The sequence below is a fragment of the Bacillus rossius genome, chromosome 1, assembly GCF_032445375.1.
Source record: "Bacillus rossius redtenbacheri isolate Brsri chromosome 1, Brsri_v3, whole genome shotgun sequence".
Lineage (NCBI taxonomy): Eukaryota > Metazoa > Arthropoda > Insecta > Phasmatodea > Bacillidae > Bacillus > Bacillus rossius.
Window position 1 is genome coordinate 282,361,780 of NC_086330.1, and position 23,171 is coordinate 282,384,950.

At 34.7% G+C, this 23,171-nt stretch overlaps 1 long non-coding RNA gene across 1 annotated transcript in view; it reads right to left on the reverse strand.

The window, feature by feature from the left end:
* Positions 1-469: 469 nt before the first annotated feature.
* LOC134527660 (uncharacterized) overlaps positions 470-23,171 on the reverse strand; it is a 33,651-nt gene continuing 10,949 nt past the window's right edge. The window contains exon 2 of the long non-coding RNA XR_010074240.1: positions 470-12,008. This is a non-coding gene — a long non-coding RNA (uncharacterized LOC134527660). The remainder of the gene's footprint in view (positions 12,009-23,171) is intronic.

Genomic DNA, 23,171 nt, shown 5'->3' on the forward strand with positions numbered 1-23,171 from the left:
TCAGCTTGGAACTAATGTTTGCGGTGCTGACGTCTTGGGTGCGAAAATAAGGCGTCTTCCAATTTTCGCATCTCTCGTTTATGTAAAAATGGCCGCCTTATATTCGGACCAATACAGAATTAAACGTTTGGAAAAATGTAAATTTTTAAAATTAACCTTAAAAATTGTTCAAAAGCTTAAAGATAAACGATATTTTATTTTTTTCCCACAAACGCTGAACGTTATATGCAAGAAGCATATATAAAGACAAACGTTATGAAAGGGAAATATTAACATAGGGATATATGGAAGTGATCAAGGGAATAATTTTTTTAACTTAATAAACGGGAAAACGTGTTGCGCGGGAACGTTTTCAGCGAGTTTTACTGTAGTTCCAAAACCGGCCGAGTGATTTGCGCCACTGTCGTATTGTCTCAGCAAAGTCGCAGTTGCATACCAGTAAGTTATAGCTATATTATCTATGGAGTGATTGTTTTTTTTTTTTATTTAATATTTGTTGCATGCCTACCTACAGCGTATGGCCTTGGGTGGTAGGCATGATACAAACAACACAGATACATACAGACAGAACAAAAAATTACAAAATACAAGACAACAAAACAAAGCGATACACACAACATGCAACATTTAACAATTAGTAAATAATTTCTTTGCAAATTTTATAATGTAGGAAATAAGAATAACACAAAAAAAAAAACTAACTTGAAACAATATGATTATTAACCACAAGAAAAAATAATTAAGTTAGGAATAGTTGAATTTTTTTTAATTTTATTTTGCTATCTAATTCAGGAAATAACCTTGCATATTTATTGTAATATTTAGTTATTCCGTTTAATAGATCATTTGTTTTACTTAACGTACAAATTAAAGATTGACTACGACGATTGAAAGTAGGTATTGTGAAGAAAATAGTTACAATTAATTGTATTTTTGTAACAAATGTGTACAAATAATGCATCTAATATTTCTCTTCTTAATTGTAAGGAACCAAGAAGGGAGTGTAAATATACATTTAGATTAATGTTACTTTTTAGGTTTATAATTTTGATCAGTTTGAATTGTATTTTATCCAATTTGTCACTATCTGATTTATTAATGTTATTCCAAATCAAAGAACCATATTCAAATTTAGATCTCACCAAGGATATATAAAGACTAAGTGTTGAATCTAAATTAGATGCATTTAATGTGATATATTTAATCAATGCTAACATTTTATTAGCATTTGATCTAAGTGTTTCAATATGATTGTGAAAGAATAATTTTGAATCTAGCAAAATACAGTTTGATTTTGCAATAGTACGATTGTCTAGTTTATATTCAAATACAATAGGATGATATTTTCTTGAGAAGGTTATTGTGGTGGTTTTACTGTAGTTAAAGTTTAACAAGATTAGTCTTACACCATGCAACAACAGACGAAATGTCGTGTTGAAGTAAGTGACAGTCATTTAATGAAGTAATTTTTCTATATATTTTTAGGTCATCTGCAAATAGCAGACCAACAGAATAATTTAGTGCTTTGGTTATATCATCAATAAAAATGTTGAAAAGAAGGGGAGAAAGGGTACCACCTTGAGGTACTCCAGAGTTTGCCATATGTAAATCAGATTTAGTTTTATTAATAGAAACAAATTATTTCCTATCTTTCAGATAGCTGCCAAACCATTTGATATATTTGTCGCTCAATCCCATAGTGGATAATTTGCTGAGTAATATCTGATGGTTTACTGTGTCAAAAGCCTTTGCTAAATCAAAATAGCATGCATCCACTTGGCCTCGGGTTATCACTTCAGAATAAATTGGATTTATGAAAGTTATCAGATTGGTAGTAGTACATATGCCAATTCTGAAACCATGCTGACAGTCAGATAGTTTATTTTTGAGATTAAAATCAAGGTGCTTAAATATTATTTTATCAAAAACTTTAGCAAATCCATTTAAAAGAGAAATAGGCCTATAATTTGTGACATTAAATTTACTACCTTTTATATGTATAGGAATGACCTTGGCAGTTTACCATATATTAGGGTAGATGCTGTTTTTAATACTGCTATTGAATATAAACTGAAGGATAGGAACAAGAACCAGAGAGCATCCTTTTATTATGAAATTAGTAATACTATCTGGACCTGTTGACATAGTAGATTTCAAGTATTTGATCCCCCAAGGTAAAATACTCTCAGTAATAGTGGACATAGGAATGGAGCAAGCAGTATTATCAGATATCAAAGGAGTGCTGTTATTGGCTGGAGTTACATATACGCTAGAAAAATAGTTCGCAAATGTGTCATTAGTAACAGTATCATTGACCTTGAGAGAGCATAGCTGATTGTATCCTTCTTTCATGATTTTTATGTAACGCCAAAATTTTTGTCTCTTGAAATGAGATATTTAGCCTCTTTACGTTTCTGTGAAAATAGAGCATAGTAATAAGGATTCATGTTTCTTTTGTATAATTTATGAAAATGTTTATTATGTTTTAGTGTTCGTATAAGTTGCTTTGAGTACCAATGCGGGTAACTATAAGTAGTTTTCACAGTGACAGGAATGTAACTCATAATATATTGATTAACTGTAGTAGTTAGAATGTCTACCATAATATTCACGTCAGTAGTGTTATATAATATAGACCAATCATGATTTTTAATAGCATTATACAAACTTAAGTAGTCTCCTTTTTAATATTTTATAAAGGTTGAAGATGTATTTTCTTTTCTGATTGTTAGAATTATTTCAATATTAACAATAAGAGCCGAATGGAATGTGTCTTATTTAATTAATGACTCTAAGGCTTTACTAACCACACAATGCTGTAAATTAGAAAAACATAGGTCCAAAAGGTAGATAGGAGGCTGAGTGACGTTACATTGGGACAAACCCAAACCTGAGATAAAGTGGAACACAGCTTTAGCTTTGGATGTCATACCAATAGGATTTACATTTTTTGAATGTAAGTTGGACCAGTCAACACCAGGCACATTAAAGTCACCAAGAATAAGGATATTATCTTGACATGTGGTAAACCAACTTCGTTACCAGGAAAATGTTATAAATAGGAACATTGCATTAGCATTACACTGTATTCAATTCAGAATGATGCAACATACTATTTGTTGTTTAGTACCACCTACATCTCCATAAGGTGCAAATTTTCTGGAATGGTGAAAATCAAGAAAAAAAATTAAATGTACAATAAACTCCCTATTATCCGCACATGTTACAATAAACTCCCTATTATCCGCACATGTTACAATAAACTCCCTATTATCCGCACATGTTACAATAAACTCCCTATTATCCGCACATGTTACAATAAACTCCCTATTATCCGCACATGTTACAATAAACTCCCTATTATCCGCACATGTTACAAAAAATACAGCACATATGTAAATCTGTATTTTATTACAAGTGAGTAAATTTGAACTCTACTGACAAGTGTATTGTGTGCAGTATACAGTAAAACGCCACATGCCTTCTCGAAACTCACGCAGCAAGTACCAAGCACTTTTATGTTTACATTACTGAAATGTATTATAACTTTTACTGTACAAAAATATTTAGATTTTTAAGTTGAAATTAATGTTTCCTTTTTTGTTTCTCATTTTTTGCTGTTTTTCAGATTATCCGCGATTTTCACTATCCATGATGGCCCTACAACTTAATTTTGTGGATAATCGGGAGTGTACTGTATTAGTAAAAATTTATTTCTGAATACTATTGTAACCCATTGGACTTACCAACATTTTTTTACAATCTGTCAAGGTAACTGTTTTCCTATGTACTAAGTGTTTTCATAGTAGATTTTAAAATACAGGAAAATAATTATCATGGAGTCCCATACAATGCAAATATAATGAATAGTGGCGAATGCTTCACAGCTAAGGGAATAGTTTTGCATATTGCTATAAACTAATTTTGTAGGGAATAACACCTGAAAATTTTTAATTATATGCTATGTTAATGCCAGCACTCTTTCTATTAATTATATTGTAAAATGGGAAGGGGTATAGATAATTGATCTGAAGGCTTATTTTTCTAACAAAACAAACACACAAAGTTAGGTTGTAAAGCATTTTAAAATTTCATTATTGGATTTCTGCCTTTGTGTAAGAGGTACGTTTTAGGTATAGCAAGAAACGTTTTTTAGATTTAGCTTCAAAATTTATTAGAAATTTGACAATTTAACAATATTTTTTTTTTTTTTTAATTTTTTCTTTAAGTTCAAGTATTTGAAAAGCCTGCCAAGTGCGCGGTTGCTCGACGTAGCTACAAAAGTAGCCGCTATAATGTGCCCAAGATGGCGAATGTTACAAAAACTTCAGATGATGGTTCACTGATGGCAGCACATTTTCGATGTTGCTGCAAGGACAATAAAATAACATTTAGTTACCGCTCTTTATCCTTGTATGCTCCTTGCCTTGACCGTAGCAGGAGTATTTCCACGGCGCGTTGTACGTTACTTTTAAATACATCTGTCGCGAGTGAGCATAATTAATGTGTCATGGTATACAAGTGTTCTGTTCCACAATGTCGTGGAGATTATGAAGGTGGTCCGAAAGTTTCACATCTTCACATTTCCCAACAGTGAAAATAGTAAAAATGCGTGGTTAAAAACATTTCCACAGGAACACTTTATACCCACAAAATATTCCAGGGTAAGTTGTGCATTAACTCTTTCCAGTATTTATTTGCCTATAGTGCTAATATTCAGTTAGGGATTTTGCCATTTGTTAATCCGTGTTTTAATCACTCTGGTTTAAAATTTTTTAAAACATACAACATGTTTAGACAAATGAAATTACATCAAAATAGTATACAGCAATAAGCATGGTTTTGTACCATAATCATCCGCATAGTAAGATTATTCTTTAAAACGCACTTAATAAGTAATAATAAATAATATTACGCCATGTCCAAAACTGCATATTTTGTATAAAATGTAATGTGCCCAATTTTCAATAAAATAATTTGGAAACACATTTTAGGGTTTATTATTACATATTTTGTGTCTAGAGATGTAAATAAATTTAAGTCATCTCAAAACTCACGCTGTGTAATTTATAACTTTCAGAAACACGCGAAGATATTGTAATATGTTTAAAAACAAATAATTGCTTGTAATGGTCGCAAGAAATATTAAAAATAATTGGTAAATATTGCAATTAGCTTATATACTACTCATAATTAGAAAAAGATAATTTTTTGACATTTGTTGTAATAAGTCTATTTTGAAACATTTATAAACTTTGTTCTTTTGTATATTTGTAGATGTATGGAAATGTTTACTGACAACGGCCGAGTTTAATTACACTTAATAAAATTTCTACATAAAAATTAACCATTTCGATCACGGCCTAAAAGTACCAAGCATTAACACTGAATTCGTAGGTGTTTATAAAGTGGTTATGTTTTTGTTCTAATGAAAAAGCTCTCTATTGATAACAATACTATTGCCCATATGCATAAAATTTTTCTGAGTTGGATATTAGCATAGACATTTTATATAAAAAGACAGCAGAAACAGGCTGCACAAATACATTTCGTCATGCCAAATTCATCACTGTATCTTAATATAAGCTACATAATTTGCTATTTTATACACCTGAGTTATAATTCATGTCAAGTTAAACTACACTCCATGAAATCGTTCTAATTGTAGGAGCTGTCAAAAGTATACTACACACCCAGCATATCAATTAAACATGTGCAATGAGAAGCATTGAAGTTACTTTTAATTTGTTTGTTCTCAATTCCCTTCTTACATGTATATTATTTGTATCGGTATATTGTTTACCGATGTTGCTTTTGTCAAGAAATACAGCACTAAAATTTTTCTCCTGTGTGTGTGTGTGTCAAGAAAACTATTTTGTCATTTATATAAAAGACTTTTAAAATGTTTATAAATACAACTTTGTATAGAGTATACCAATACATCTACTGCAGTGTGTATATAATAATAATATTCTCTGCTGATTTAAGTGAATGTAGTTAACTTTTGTTAGCAATTATCATAATAGTCGTGCTTAATAAAATTTTGTTTACAAAATGTTATTTTTTATGAATATAGAACGGAACTGCGCAAATATTCTGAATAAAAAGTCATAGACATATAGCTTTTCTTATTTCAAATTCAGCATAAATTGTATACACCCAACAATTTTAGTAGTGTGTGTGTGGCTGTTTTTTAAAGAGTTCTGCATGTAATACATTCGCATGTAGTACAATGAAGCACTTCACTAGAGTTTTCCCTCAACAATACCACATTAAAGCAATTGTTTTACACTTGGCAACACTGCTTTGTACTCTACTACAACTGTTGCACAGATATAATTGGGGAAATTGTTTCACTTCTAAGCTACACTACAGTTATTACAATTAACCTAGTAACTTTGACAAATCAATCAATCACAGATAATGTACTACTAATTTTTAATTGACATGTTATGAAAAACTATCCACTGCATATGATGTAATTACTTCTACAGTCGGGAACACAGCAATGTAGGGCCTCTATCTCCTGAATCCACATCGATGTGCAACTTCAAATTTCACAATCCTAACAAACACCTGATGCACTAGGATGCATCGGAGGAATAATGCACTCAAATTTTTCTCGCTATAGACAAGTCTGGCGGTGTCGTGACACGTTCCCTAATGCATTCCTGACACAAAATGCTGTAAAAGATGTCCAGACGTTGCACACAGGTCTGATAACTGTTGCACATAAGTTTCCATGGACATCATATTGCAAAACTTAAACTCGTCGTAACATAACATTGCGATCCTAGCAGGCTGGTGAGCTTCTCAATAAAAACCTATGTATGATGCTTGGCCATCCCTCATACCTGCTCCAAGACCTTTGCCACTTCACATTAAGTTATCTTAACGTTACATGACGTTGATAGAAACAATAGGCAAGTTTCCTTGTGTGCAATGCCAGAGTCTGTGTATGTGTGTGTCTGTGTAAGTCCAAGAAGCTCGAACGTGATGAAAAGTATGATGTTATAAGCTTGACGCAAGTGTCAAGATGCAAAGCGCAACATGTTGTGCTTAAATGTCAATATCATATGTTGCATAAGAATTGCGAGCGACCATCGTTCGTCATACCCTCTCGGACAGCGAGATTACGGCGATGTAGCATGTAGGTACGTTCGGGAAGACCGTAGACCGGTTGCTCCGCAATTTCACAATGTTAAGATGCAGTTACGTTATTAATTAGTAAATTTTGTTTGTTGTTAGGTATTAAATTAAATGGCATGCCTAAAACAACAGCACCATGGGAAAAATGAAAAACATGTTATTAACGATAAATATTGTGGCATTTCGTATTTAAGTTAGGTATATCCCTACATGTGAAAATATTAATTGGTAGCTGCGATATCATGGGGAATATTTTTGTAAATTCTAATTGAATTTGCGTCACAATTATTTAATTAAATATACATAATAGCACACTTATCCGTATTTCCTTAGCGATATACCATACTTGGATGAGGATAAGCGATATTCTGGAATTTACCCTACCAACGCCCCGATAGCGCGCACTTTCTGCCTACTAAAACTCGGTGCCAACGATATGCTGTTGTACCGCGATGATGCACCTTCTAATGCAACTGCACCGTTCGAGAGTAACGATCTCGCCTGACTGACTCGAGTGGCTGAGCCGCGAGGGTGAAACTGGCCTTTCTGCACAATGTCGCCAAGTCGTTACGTGCATTGCGGCATGTTCTTCAACGGGCCACAGCCACGGATGATAGGCCGGCGAAAAATGCATGATTTTTTCTGCAACGATAGCGCAGTCAGTGCCCACTTGATTCTATTGTGTTTTACCGAGAGCTCTATTCATCGCCGGATAGTCACGTGTAGAGCGCTCTTATTGATAGCTCCGTATAATAGCACGAGGTCTCTAGGTTGCCTGTGAGCTAGTATCTCAATAAGTTCAACAAACAAATTAACGTATTAACATTTCAACGGTCAAAACAACTTATGAGTTACGAGCACGTCATGTGCGAGTTTACTGCGTAATCCAGATACAATTACTATTCTATGTCATTTAGTAATGAGGTATAGATGTGGAAGATACTCAATTGACATCAAGAGTCGAGGAAAAAATATTAGAATTGGTATTTAACGTTTTAACAATTTCGCAACGCATGACGTAATTATACATACCGATTATTATTGTTCCATGATAACAATTTGTGGTTTTATTTTATTTAAGGATTATTACCTAATTAGTATTTCCCTCAAGTGCATCATTCTATATTAATTTTAGTAAATATTGTGTTGTCCTGTAATTGGGAGGAAAGCTATATAAAGTCCCAAATCACCCTATGAAAAGCACTAGCTATCCGATAGCGGCTGTGTTTCAAGTACCTCTGAAGCAACAGTGTGAACCAGTGACTCAGTGTCCACTGTTCTACTTTTCATGTAAGTACTCCTTAATATTTTTATTCTTTTCTCAATTTTTATTTTGTATGTTCTAGGGACCGAGGTTCTGTTTTACAGCTGAAAAGTACATTTTCGTTTTTTTCATTTGCAGTTCGTGGACGTTGTGAAGTATCTTGCGAAATGAAGACTCTGAGGGTCCTGATGGTGTTGGTGGCGTGGAGCATTAGCAATGTCAAGGCGAGGCCCGATGTGACATTCATGAACGCCCATCATTCGATGGACGTGAGTATCTCTGTTCCGACAAACCCAGTTGGAACCTCTGAGCAATAGTGTTAATGTTAATTTTTTGTCTTTAGTACACGGACCCCACCAGGTCGCGTGCACAGGAGGAGATGGTGGAAACTTCTCCCGAAGAACAACTGCATCATGGGTATCAGAATTGGCAACCCCAGGAGCAAGATTCTCAATGATTATTGGAAATGTTAATTGTCCATTAACAATTTTTTTTTTTCATGTAATCGCCACCATCTATGAAGGCTATCGTTTATCTTGATTTTACTGAAATATTTTCGTTATGTATCGCTGGATTAATATCTTATACATTGTCTTTTTACTTTGTACGGGGAATTGTATACGTTTTAGAAGATAATCATGTCTTAGTTAAAATGCTTGACCGTTTCAGCTTCACCTTATAGTTTCTAAGCAGTCAATATTCATTATCGCCGCAAATACTTATCGTACAACGACCTACCTCATTTTATTAGTTTGTCATTTATAGTTTGTATGTCTTAGCTTATAGTTTCTAGAGTTAAAACATGGCATTGTAGTTTGTAATAGTGTGTCTTAGTTTATAGGTTCTACGGTAAGAACACATCAAAATATGTACTAGCTTCTAAATTTACAATTAACAGAGTAACAAAACGTGTCTTAGCTTATAATTTTAACGGTACATCGTAACATCATAGTTTGTAAGTGTGTGTCTTAGTTTATAGTTTTTAGCCTCACAGCACAACCACAAAGATTGTAATAGTCTGTCTTAGTTTGTAATTAAAAAAAAATAAAAAAAAAGGTATATGATAACTGTAGGTTAATTTTTCTATTTTCATGCTTATGTATCATGTATGTATGCTTAAGAACAATGCAACGCTTTATTCTTTTTGCCAATAAAAAAATCACCCACAATTTGATGTTTTTAATTTGAGATCAAAAGAGGTCACGCGATAATCCCGTAGAATAGGTAACGAGCTAACGAGCGCGCGTAACTAGCTGCGCTTAGGGCATACATTAGATGTTGGCTAGTCTGGCTGCACATGCAAAGTGCATACAGATGTGCATACAGATGTGCATACAGATGTGCAACAGAATGCACGTTGCGACTGGTCCGAGCGTTACAACGTTCGAATTGGTCCAAAGTGAAAGCCACGGCGTTAAGACGTTTGCATCAGAGCTCTTAGAGCTCTTAGACCTCTAAGTTTGAAAATACCAATCATCGATACCCCAAACGCTTAACTTTGAAGTTATAAGCAGCACATTCTTGTGTGACTGACTGTATATGCACAGCCAACATAATGATACACCAGGTTGCATATCTATGTCATATGTTCTTCGTGTTGAGTAATAAATAAAAGAATGTCTGCTTACGGGAATGCAGCTTACAAAATTGTTTCAATAGAATTTAAATAGGAAAGGATACCAACAATAAAAAATGTGAAAATGAATGGAAGAGCAATATTAGGTGGGAATCATGCTAGAAGGCCTGATAAAACTTAGCGTGTTACTCGTCCGTGTAAATAATAACTCAAAATATGTAACCGGTAATTTACCACAAACATCGCATATAAAAAGATACAATTTATTTTGTAGGTTTGCGGTCCATTTTTAGAGTCCTGAAGTACTGTGAGAACCAGTATACTTTGATGAGAAATCTGGGACAACTCTGACAGCACCTTTGGAAAGACCAAAACTGAAAGATGGTGCAGTTCCGTCAGTGTTTCCCAATTGCCCCTCCTATTTATCATCGGACTTGCAGTCAGTTCGTGATTCGCCAAGGAAGAAGCAGCAGCAGTCTAACGTTCTACTGCTGAAAGTTTACAAACCTATGCTTATTATGAAAGTAAACATGTGTGTAGTACTTATGACGAATTAGTTTTACTATGAAAAAGTGCTAAGACATAAGTTTTTGGTATCTTGTCAATCGTCCAGATAAACTCGCATAAGTCCACATCAGCTTTAAAGATGCTCCAGTTTTGATATATACTGTTACCATCAAAAGTGATATGACTTTAACATGATATTATCAAGGAGTGCAGTTAAAAAAATCTCTCAGTTAAATTTTTCATTGAAAGTGAACAACATAAACATAATCACAGATGTCCTAACAACAGTTGAAAATCTTCACCATGGTCAGTGTAAAGTAAGTAACAAATACGCAGTGGTGAAATCATTACTTGACACTATTAACAGTGATTATGAACACCAGAAGTTTGTTAACCTTTTATCTACCCAGTTAGAGTGATCCAGCAGCCGAAAATTGGACTTGTTTGTATTTGCATCACTTGTTTCTATAATTTCATCTCATACATAGAAGTTCATTAGAAGTTCAGGCAACATCATTCTTCAACATCTCAATACAATACGCATATTATGTTAATCCTTTAAATCTGGTCCAGAAACAGAGCAGTTGGAAGAAATTTTTTGTTCTATTTGAAAAATAAGGTATCTCAGCTTACACCCCAAGAACGTCATGTTGTTTTATGTTAAATGAAATCCATATTAAGCAGATTCTAGATTACAATGAGTGGAAACATAGTAGGTTCTAGCTTTAATTCTGAAAATGCTGCTTCCAGTGCCCACGTGATCATGGTTCAAAGTCTTTTTTCATCATATAAGGATGTTGTACACATACTTCCTGTGAACAGTCTTACAGGAGAAATCCTTCATAATGTACTAAGGAAGGTGATCGTAGGTCTTTAAACAGTTCATTTGAAGGTTGTGTGTGTAATTACAGACAACAACAGCATTAACAGGAAAGCAATGTCAATGTTTTCATGCCCACCAAAACTTAGCATAGTTTATCCACACACCAGTGACCCAACACGACTATTGTTTTATATCATTGATCTTGTACATATCCTTAATTGCATAAGAAATAACTGGCTGAATCAAAAAAAGAATGGTGTATGCATCACTTTCCTGAGCTTTGATGAGTCATCAGAAATGTTTACAGCTTCTATTGAAACTCTGAGAGAACTCTACAAATTGGAATGTGACAAGTGTTGTCGAAGTTTGGCTATGAGCTGTCACTCAAGGCCTTGTGGCCTTCCAATTTGGAGAGACAAAATGTCAAACCTGTTACACAAGTGTTCAGTGAGTTTGTTATTGAAGCTCTTAGTGAACTGGAAAACAAACATAATCTGCAACACTGTGAAGGTACCGCAAAGTTTATTGGCATAATCCTAACATGGTGGAAAATTGTAAACACCAAAACACCATTCAAAGGTGTTCAGCTAAAAGACGAAATGCAAGAGCCCCTACGAAGAGCAGCATACCTGAGAATATTTCTATGTAGTCTTGACAGATGGGCAGCCATTTCATTGAAATCTGGAACACTGAGTAAAGAAACACATGCAGCTGTTAAGTATTTAACATATGGTCTTCTGGAGGTAACTGTTCAAACTGATGTTCTAGAAGCTCGGTTTGGCTTATACAGACAGTTAGCAGGGTGTCAGTATAATGTGTCAGTGAGGCAGGTTTTTGAGGTAGAAAAGAAGTTGCAAATGTTAACTGTTTTGCAACAGAAACTGAAGTGTCTAGTCAATGTAAGTGAGCCTGTAACAAATGATAACTGTTCGGAAAGTGTAGAGAACAATGATGTTAAACTGTTTCTTGGTATAACCGTGATCAGTAGTGATATTTTTTGAAGTCAATGAAGACTTTCTGGTTATTGTGCTAATGTAGTTCAAAAGGAACTGCAATGTCAGTCATTTAAAGAATTTCTTGTAACAGATAAGTCAATGGACAGTGATCTTATATATAAGTTGATACATAATCTTGATAGCGGTGGCCGCCTTTATCCACAGAATATTGCCATTGGAGGAGTCACATACACTTACATTGTTGTTCACAAATTGACTAGCACAGAGTACGAAAACCAATTTCTGAAAACAACAAATCAAAGACATGTAGTTTCTTCACTCTCACAGCTGAACCTTAATGCTAAAGAGTGTTTTGGATGGGAAGTATGTGAAAATGGACATAAATCACACAAAATTAGGGCACTTGTTTTAAGGTCATCTGCAAATGCATTGTTGAACAATTATTGTAAAAATAAAAACAATGGAAATAAAACAAAAGGTAATTCAAGGAAACTAGCAACTCTACAGAAAAATTAAAATTAAAAAAAGGTTGTAGGTAAAATGGACAAACCTTTTAATGCAACATTCATTGACATACAGCACACAAACATTTATTGGTGTTCCAAAATTAAAAAAATGCTTTAAATTTGTTTGAAATTGAGTTGTGTAGACGTTCAGTGTGTACGAAAGAGCAAAAAGATGAGCTTTGTGTGAATGTTGTAAATATATTAAAAAATGTTACTTGCTATTGACACATTTATAAACTTTTAAGTGTTAGCTGTGCACATGTTGCTTTAGCTACAAACTACATATACGGTGTTATTTTGATTAATTTAATAGTGTCCTTTCTCACTATCTACATCATGTAATTTGCATACAAACTTAATAGTGACATTTAAGCTCAGCCAATGAGGGGTTTTTAGACGAAAATGGTGGGACGGTAAGAAAGTACTTAAGGGCCTCATTTGGACTAATTATGAAGTCAGCATTCTAAACGTTCTAATATATATTATAATTAGTAAAGGAAGTGGGAGGGTAGAGATGGACATGTTTTTTTGCTTTTTCACTTATATATCATAATATCAAAATGTATCATAAACGAAATTGAAAAGCGTTACATATTTACAAGAATATTAGGGTTTTTTTTGTATGTGAAATAGTTTAAGAATTATTCGCTTGGCAGTGTTGTTAACTGAAAAAGGGTATGTATTTTTTATTTACATTACCTTTTATTTTCTTTGAGAATAAAAAAACTGCTTGCATAAGAAGTTGCAGATAGTTAAATTTACTTTACATTGAGTGAATTCAGAAGTTAGAAAAATTTAATACAATGTTGTGAAAATTCCCACACATATTTGTTTGTTCTCTGGTAAAGTGTTAGTGTACTAATTGTAATGTAAGATAACTCTTGCGGTTTCTATATCCAGAATTACATTGTAGTTTACCTTATCTTCTGCTCCTGTACACATTGTATATCATACATGGTTTTGTTAACAAGTTCATTGTGTCAGTCGAACAAAGTATTTGTGTATTATTTACTTGTAACAAAAATATGTTTAAATTAAATTGGTTTCGTGCAAATGAAATGGGACACCAGAAAAGAAACTGTACCTGCCTGATGTTCATAACACAAACAGCACAAAATAAAAAGGTTGGTATGTTTTCACGTGTTTAAAGATAAATGAATCTTTATTTTGAAACTTATAAGCATTGTTAATTTTATCTAGCCCCTAAATATAGTGATGTTTATTCACAGAAAATTCATGATTACATCTTGAGAGTAATTATTATTAAAGCAATTAAATTACAAAAAAAAAACTTTAGACTTATTGTAAATTTCAATAAGACTTGCTTATAATTCGTTTTATTTTCCGGTTCTCATTTGACATAATGTTCTTTCCTGAAGTAAAACCATTTTCAAATGCCTGTAGAGCATAATAATCATACAAAGAAATTATGTGGAGTGGAACGAAGAGAGGAGATTTAGGTGAATTTTAACAACAGTTGCCCTGAAAGTCAGTAGACAATTAATAATGAGGAGGGAGAGGCAACAGCTCCGATGGCAACTATGGAACGGGCGGTAAAATCACTGTGTTAAGGATAGGCCCCTCAGAGGGGGTGTAGGAGAAGAGGCTATGCTATTCATATCCCAGGGGGAAGGGGAACCCCTGAGAGTGGAGGAGTTAGGAGGCTAAGTTATTCTCAGTCTAGAGGCGGCCATTTTGTTTCCTAGCAACAGGTGGTTGCTTGGGGTGGGTGTGTCACCACGTGGAGTTATCTTTGGCAAGGAGCATCGTCTTCTGGGTGGCGTCTGCTGTGGTTCATTCTTAAGGAGCTACGAGGCGATGCTGTGTAGCGCTGAAGTTATTTTTACTAATAATAAAAACTTTGAGGCAGAGGCTGGGATTTTATTCAGGGGACGTGAGCTCAGTTATTTTAATAATGCTCTTTTTTTTTTTTTTCAGAATATTTTTATTTTCGCATCTACGTCTTCGAGATTTTTTTTTCCATGTTTGTTGAAAAAACTGCATTCTGAGTTAATACTTAAGTTATTATTGATGATTCTGTGATATTTGTGTCGTTTTGTATATTTGCGATCGCTGAACGTTAGCGTACTGTAGACATTTAGGATGACCGGGAATAAAAGTAATTTTGTAGACTTGCCTCTACTTGACCTGCCAAATGAAAATTACTGTAGTATCTTGCTCGGTGATTGACTATTGTCAGACCACATAAATGATTTTGCGTCGATTTTTAACAAAACCATTAGGCATGTGATGTTACCAGTTGACAGCATCTTTGCATTGGAACCCGCAGCAATTCTACCAATACGAGATGGACACATTCAGATTTTATTTAATTCTGAAAGAATAAATTTGGGTCATTATATTACCGTACATTTTGATGGAAAGAGTATTCACGTCTACGACCACTTGAATGAAAACTTTTTAAAAAATTCAGCGACTTCTTGCTTGAACCGTTTGTACCCTGCTAACACTCAAATCGTATTTCATAAAGTTCAGGGGCAACACAATACGATAGACTGTGAGGTTTATGCTGTAGCATTTGCTACGTCTTTGGGATACGGTGTTCAACCCGAAACAGAGACTTATGCATAAAGGTAATGTGATGAGGCAGCACCTTGCTAAGATTCTCAGCACTCAGCAACTGTCACTCTTTCCTACAGTGCCGCACTTACAGCTTATTGCTGCAAAATCATTTGCTGAAGTAACTAAGATGCCACAACGTATTCTCAAGGGTATTGCGTACGGACAGAAAATAACTGTAATTAGCCAGCACCACCATCGCCATGACATACCCGCACATAGTCTGTCCGACCATTCGTATTACAAAAAAAGTCAGTCTTGCAAGGATTCGTCAGCCAGCGCTACCAATAATCACTTTCAACCACCGCAAAGACAAGAGAAACGTAGAGTTAATAACACTATAACTAGAAGTACTGAAAATAGAGAGTTTAGTTTAAAACTTCGAAACTATTTCTCTCCCCTATCTAGCGCAAAAGTTGATGTCAGTTCTAGTTAGAATGACATGGACATCAGTAATGAATGTGTAACTCAGAACCGTAAGAAGCCGGGGGAAAAAAATAGATTAGCAGTAAGAGTCAGTGAAATATTGCCCTTGATAGAAAAATATGGAGTTATTTCTTCGAATGTGCGTGATTTCACGTGACCAATTTTAGCAGATTTACATATTAAATGTACATCCAATAATATAAGATACGTGGCCAAATTATGCAACAACATTCTCGCGCGTAGATAGTTTCATAATTCTGCCGATTTGCTTATAAACCAAATGGGATCTGATCTCCCAGCGTCAGATGATTCAACATTGCCACCCCACCATACTGATGTGTACATACAGTGTTTTTCGAGTAACAGTTGTAATTTACAGCATGTTTGTTCATTTTCTTTGGAATCTGATTATACAACCATGTCACAAAAAACACTGCGAGGAAAAATACAAAAATTGTTCAAGTCCAATTTAAATTTGTCTTGCGTTGTTGTTTTGTCCGTGATTCAACCATTCGGAACATCGTGTTTCCATGTGTACGGATACTGTGCACGGACACAGCTATCGGCTTCACGTAAATCATTCAAAGTTGAAGTAAATATCATTGACAGCAAAATTATTTTTAAAACTACCATTGCAGGGATTTGCCAGTGTAACGTCGTAGGGACTAAACACATTAGTAAATACAGCACACATGAAGGTAACTTCTTGTTACAAGGAGAGAAAGTCATTGACGGGGGAAATAAAGGTGAGCTAAATAAAGAATTCCTTCGGGACGAGATTGAAGACGGTATGTTACATAAGTTGAAAAAAACTTCGTTCTTCATTTTAAAAGTTTTTAAAAAAAATGGCTACTCCAGCTAGTTAGGCTACGCTGTGTGCAAATATTCCACCAAGCAGCGTGTATGCAAAACTTTCAAGTTCGATGTCAGCATGCCTGATGGGAACATTGAAGTAGACATAGTATGGGTTGTGTTACAGAAAACCACACCGGAGATCACGTTGCGTTCACACAATTGCGGGGAATAAAGAGTAAACAAGTTAAAGAAATTTTGCGGCATGCAACCACTAAACAACTAATGATGGAGCAGATCCGTTCCGTGTCTAGCGCTGGACTTACAGGCAGAAATATGGAAGATATTAAGACTAAGTGTTCTGAAACAAGCTCGGTACGAAATGATAACAGAGAACGATTTGCACCACGATGATGAAATGGATATGCTCTTGCTTTTCCGTTCACAGCCAACAGTTGCCGAACGATACATTCTGCTGTTCCGCGTTCAGTTTACAGTTTATCTAATGAGCATTGCACAGTTGGACGTTTTGAAGCAACATATTTCTGAAGTAAATCTGGTAGTTTGGGAGTGCGTCGTTTGCCCTGCAGGCGTTTGCCCTAAACGCATTTTCGAAGCATATTCTCGCATTCCTCATTCCAAACAGGCGTTTGCCCTAAAAGCGTTTGCCCTACAGGCGTTTGTCCTAAAGTCGTTTGCCCTACAGGCGTTTGACCTAAAGGCGTTTGCACAAAATGTTTGATAATCACATTCGGACCAAGCTCCGGCATTTGCCCTAAAGGCGTTTGCCCTAAAAGAAGTTTTTCGACAGTCGTTTGCCCTACAGGCGTTTGCACTAAAAGTTTGCGAATTTTCAATAATCCGAAAATGAATGCTTGCCGGCGTTTGCCCTACAGTTGTTTGCCCTACAGGCATTTGCCCTAAAGTCGTTTGCCCTACGAATCTTTTCGAAGATAGATGTCGTTACGTGTGTCGCCCCTGTTGACAAATGTTGGAACCATTCTCCAAATGAGTACAAAGTACAAAATTCACAAATTAGATGGCAGCACATACGGTTTGCTTTCCCAACGTTGAAGTCTAAGAATGCAGCTGGTAATTGAACCTTACAACAGATGGTGCGCCAATCTTAGTGACTGGATTGTATTTTTTAAATCATTTTTTAACAGAGAGGTTGATGATGTAATATTTTCCAATATGGGGGGGGGGGGGTTAACTAGCGAACGAATTAACTTAATTTAATATTGCTGCTATATATAAAAACAAGCGTTAACAAAATGAGCTTACAAAATTTTATTATCCTTGCCTGCTGGAATTTTCACTTAAAGTCGTGTTAAAAACGATGACCCTAAAATAATTTAAGGCAGAAGATTTTACATATGCATTTATAAAAACAATTTCAGTGTTTAAAAGTTACTGCTAAAATAGCCTCCGAGACCTTCATGCCTATTTTCAATTTTTATATACCATGTGTCCAACAGAATCTGTCGATTTATTAATATGTTTGTAGAATGTGGTGAAAATACTTCCATTGAGAGTGTGCATATTTTGCTAATTCGCCCAGAATTTTAGTTAATATATTTTTTAAAAAAAATTAGTTTCAAAATTGCTATGATCTTGTTTTTAAACACTGAATCAACTTCTCTATATTTTTTTGTAAGTGAAGCAAAATAAATATTTAAAAAAAATAATTCACCGAATTACATAATTTTCAATATAAACCGTTGCAATTTTAGTTAATTACATATTTGTTACATGCCCACAGTCTTACGACTTTAACAGTGGGCACGATATATATATATATATATATACACTAGCTGCAGTACCCGGCTTTGCCCGGGCTGAACACCGGGTGATATATTGTCCGCGAAATACAGCAAAATGGATAGCGATATGTCTAGTGTGTTGGACATTAAGAAATGACACATAATTACTGTTTGTGTATATGTGACCTATGATTTTCTTTTTACCCATGGCGATCGGTTGAAAGGTTTAGAAGTTAATGCGCTACAGCGCCATCAGCGGCGAGTTACAAAAAAAATGGATAGCATAAAAACCTTCTTCATGATAAAAACACTTCGATGTGCCAACTTTCATGACGATCGGTCAAACGGTGTAAGAGTTTATGGACGTCATACATACCAAAATCCAATTATATATATTCTTATATTTCGAAATTTTGGGGCTTTCACTTTTGCGGAAAGTGGATGTTCAGGACCTCGAATGGTTTGGAACACTCCAAACCGAAAGATAATAGGTTTTCGAAAGTTTGGGAAATTTTTTTATTATTGGGTATTAGACTCCTTGTGGGGAGAGGGTAGTTTGAGGACCCCGAATGGCTCGGAAACACTCCAAATAGTAAAAAAGTATACTTAAATTTAAGAAATTTTTGAAATTTTTCGTAATTTTGGGGTTTTGCACTTCCCCCCCCCCCCCCACCCCCTCCCGCAAAATTGGGTGCGAAGTCGACTTTGGGTAAAAGTTCCACCATGCCCCGGACACTTTAGTTCGTAATGAATTAATTGTAATACAATTTCCTCCAATTTTTCGAAATTTTGTGGCTTTCACTTTTGTGGAAAAGGGGGGGGGGGGGGGGGGGGGGGGGGGGTGGAGGTTCAGGATCTCGAATGTTTCGGAACACTCCATCTCGAAAGAATAGATATTTGAAATTCCCTAAAATTATCGAAATTTTGGGGCTTTTTCCCAGAGGGATCGGGGGGTTTGAGGACCCTGAATGGCTCGAAAACGCTTAAAATCGAAAGAGAAAGATTTTTAAAAAATTTTAAACTTTCGAAATTTTGGGGCTTTAACCACCTGGGGGGGGGGGGGGGGGAGATGTGGTGATTTTGAGGACCCCGAATGGCTCGGAAACACTTCAAATCGAAAGAGATATAAAGGAAAACTTATTACCTACCTATGAATAATTTTCTAAATAAATTAATAAATAACTCTATGTTTAAGAATTTACGTACATACATAATATTAAACTTCAAAATATACACACCAAACAAAACTAAGGATGTTTGTGAAACTATTTTTTATTTGTCATAATGTTTAAAACATTTGTAGGATTTGTTTATATGTAAAACTGTGATGGCCATATTCCGCTTATCCAAAGGAGTATAGAAATTAATAGAGATATCACTCCATGTACACACCACAAATCTTTGAATTAAGTAAAAAATGGTTGTCTATAAAGTCGGTTTACGGACGATAGTTTAACGTGACAACGTCATAACAAAACATTGATGAAATGATTGATCCAGAAGAAAAGGAAATATCATATTCGGCCTGAGACTGAGCCGTAATAGGTTTTTGCAACCAAACCATTTAGGCATTAAAAATGTTATATTCTTTGAGAAATAATTTTTTTTTAATTTTTTTATCTTTTGTATGATAAAATCTACCTCTGCATACTTTTATGAATAAAATTGAATCATTTTTATTGAATTATCACTATTTTGTATGGATACAAAGTAGTGAAATGAAATGTACAATTTAATTAATAAATTTACTTTTATTTGCAATCATTATTCAAATATATTTATTACTTTTGAAATGTTACGTGCACCGTATTTATTTTTCAAGTTCAAAAAAAAAATTCTAACACCTGCCGGAATTCGAACCAACAACCTTAAAATTAGAAAATAGCGCCGCTGACCGCTCATCCACGAAGCCGTATTTAGTAATTGATAGTTTCAGATGTTATATATACCTTTATAAATATTTGTTCATGGTAGGGGAATAATATTATTTCGTTTTAAAACCTCGATTTTATAACAAATACGCATCCCAAATACACCAAACTTATTTATAAGGTGTTACAATATTTTTTAAAAAATTGTGCAAAAGATTCCGGTTGTAATTTGAATTATTGTGTGTAACTGTAAAGCACCATTGTTGGTTCAAAACGTATTTGAATATTCAACATTACTTTTAAATAACCGTACCGATTGTGCTGAAAATCGGTGGACGATCGTTAAATTACATAATATTAATAATTCAAACGACGAAAATATGATTGAAAAGTCAAATCGATGGTCATTCCAATCGAGTGGAAGAGAGATGCCACGCATACGTACAATGAGCATGAAGAGAGATGCCACGCATGCGTACAATGAGCAAACAGGAACATCCGTAGTGGGACATCCGTAGTGGGACACTTTTTCGTGCGTGCAGCCGGCGTTCATCGATTTATTAGACGTTGTCACGTCAAAAAACATAGTCCAAAATGAAACAAAAAGTATAAATAACAACTAATTTGTCAAAAAAATTTATTCAACTGGAATGACAATGTTAACATCCACCTGAAATTTAATAGAAGTAGGTAAGAATATATATAGATAATCCCCGGCATGCGTTGCAATGCCTCAATAAATTTTTTAATTTTTTAAACGTATACTAAGAATCTCTCTTTATCTCTCTAATTCTCTATCTCTCTATCTATCTTTCTATTTATATCTCAATCTCTCTATATATCTTTCTACATATATATATTCTATATATCTTTATAGCGGACCCGACAGACATTGTCCTGCCCAAATGTACTTTTTGTGGGATATGGATATGGCGGTAAGTATTTCTACGCTGGACATTTTGTATCTTCTCATTATACATACCCCTCCTCTTGGGCGCGCCACTGCCGTTACCAAAAACCTTTCCCATGTTTACGCAGAAGGCAACAACAATGCAAAAGCCCGTTGCTATGGAGGCTAATTATCAACAATGCTTAGTTTTTTTGCTTTTAAAGCGTGTTTTTTTTAGTTTTTTCTTAACTCAGAATCAAGATAAAATATCCAATTGTGAATCTAAACCATCCTCGAATCCCCGTGAACTCACACAAAAAATTTCATCAAAATCGGTCCAGCCGTCTAGGAGGAGTTCAGTGACATACACACGCACACAAGAAATATATATATAAAGATATATATATTCAGTATTTGGTTAAATGTACGCAATAGGTTTATCCAACCCGACTTACTAGCCTTGGTCGGCAAATATGTTGGCTGTTTTCTCTGTTAGAACTCTGGGTATCTTGTTTATGGAGTAATGAATTCTTTCTTCACTTCTGCTAATGAAATTTTAATACCCACTTTTATACCCATGGGTATAATAGAATATAAAGCAGAAATTGGGCGCCGTGTGGGGCGGGCTTACAGGACAGCAAACCATAACAAAAACTGTTAGCATAACAATCATGTATCAAAAATAGTATTGGTTGTGCACGCGCAGTTCATCTCCATAAATTAAGTTTGTACGCGACTATAATTTTTTTTCTCCTCAGATCGTTTTTAGGTAGATTTTGCAGAGTGACTTACAGAAAATTTCACGATATTTTCTCCGATCTAGGTCCTATGAATTTCAGAATTTCTAATTGAGGTAAATATGAATGTCTATGTATTGTTGGATTGGATTTATATCCCATACATATTGTTGAGCCAACAATTAATTTGCAATTTATTGTTACATTGGATATTCTAGAAATATTCATAAGATTTTACATAGTTATTGAAACTTATGGAATTTTTCAGAAAGTTTATTTTTATATTGGTAGGCCGCACGGCGAAATCTACCTTTCCGACTGGCTGCCATCGGGGATTTTTCATTTATAATTATGGGATATATGATTTCACACTATTATGCACACAGACGCTTCATATCTAAAACAATCTTGTTCAAACAAAAGGTTTTTAATTTTTTTAATAAGACATTTTTTTTGTGACAGATATCTCAAAGAAAACAAAAACAGTAATCCGGCAGAATTCTATACGAGCCTCGTTGCCAAATTTAATGGACGCAAAATAATAAATTACCTACACACAGACACAGCGAGGCTCTTTTCAGCGTAAATGTTACATGGCAGGACAAGATTCAAAAAAGGTTTAGCTTGTGAGAAGAGTCCTTTCAAAAAAATGTCAGGTAGGAGCCCTGGTTCAATAAACAAGAAAGGCATTTGTAAAAAGATTCGACACGGCACAACTCGGTGTAAACTGGCTTACCAAGAAGATAGTCGGTTGAAACTAAAACGGCGTGAACTCCAATCGACTAAACCAAATGTTGACTATGGATCCTCATCAGGGCAAGTTACTGATGTACAAGGGTGTGATCTTCCTGAAAATGAACTATTAAGTAAGTGTGAACATTACATCGCGTCACTGCAAGTCACTTTGGAAGAAGGAAGGAATATTGTGGAACAAAAAATATGCATACAATCCCGCAAGGAAAGTCGTTCTGTGTGTGGTGGGCTAAAGTCACATTATTATTACTGAGAAATACCATTACGTATCTTATTTATTTTATTTTGGGAATATAAGTGGAATCCACTATGGAAATATGGGAAATATTATGGATATATTTAAATATATATTATATTACGGATATAGCTTATTTTAAGAATCATGCCAACCAATGACTATTATCGGCCAACTCTTATAACTGAACGTCAAAATGATCTAACACAAACATTACAAACTAAATGCAAATTATGGAAAACCCAGAACAAAACGAACTGGAATAGGTACTTCTTCATTGTGTACTTCAGCTGTATGTTGTGTATACATTCCAGAATAAAATAGTATGAACAATATGTAGGAGT